This window comes from Lottia gigantea, assembly GCF_000327385.1.
Source record: "Lottia gigantea unplaced genomic scaffold LOTGIsca_21, whole genome shotgun sequence".
Lineage (NCBI taxonomy): Eukaryota > Metazoa > Mollusca > Gastropoda > Lottiidae > Lottia > Lottia gigantea.
This window is the reverse complement of record NW_008708458.1, coordinates 2,439,827-2,440,132: the sequence shown is the minus strand read 5'-3', so window position 1 is coordinate 2,440,132 and position 306 is coordinate 2,439,827.

Sequence of the window (306 nt, the reverse complement as noted above, 5' to 3'; positions counted from 1 at the left end):
GAAAAAACTGGCTAGCCCCCCTGAAAAAAAGTCTGACAAGCCATATCCTACACAACATACAGCATTGTCCCTCCATGCTCCGGATATATTACTTGCCCCTCCGAACGATCAAGGCTACGGGTCTGTTCGTTCGTTTGTTCGATTATTAGCACCACGTCATTGTCCTGCAATGCTGTCCTACTTGGCTAATTTGTCTGTAACCTTAGCTTCTCTTATTGATGCTCTTTTGGTCAATTGATGAATGAATCCAAAATAACAAAATGAAACTTGCCAGTCACCAATGAAATAATGCGACTAAGACTTTAA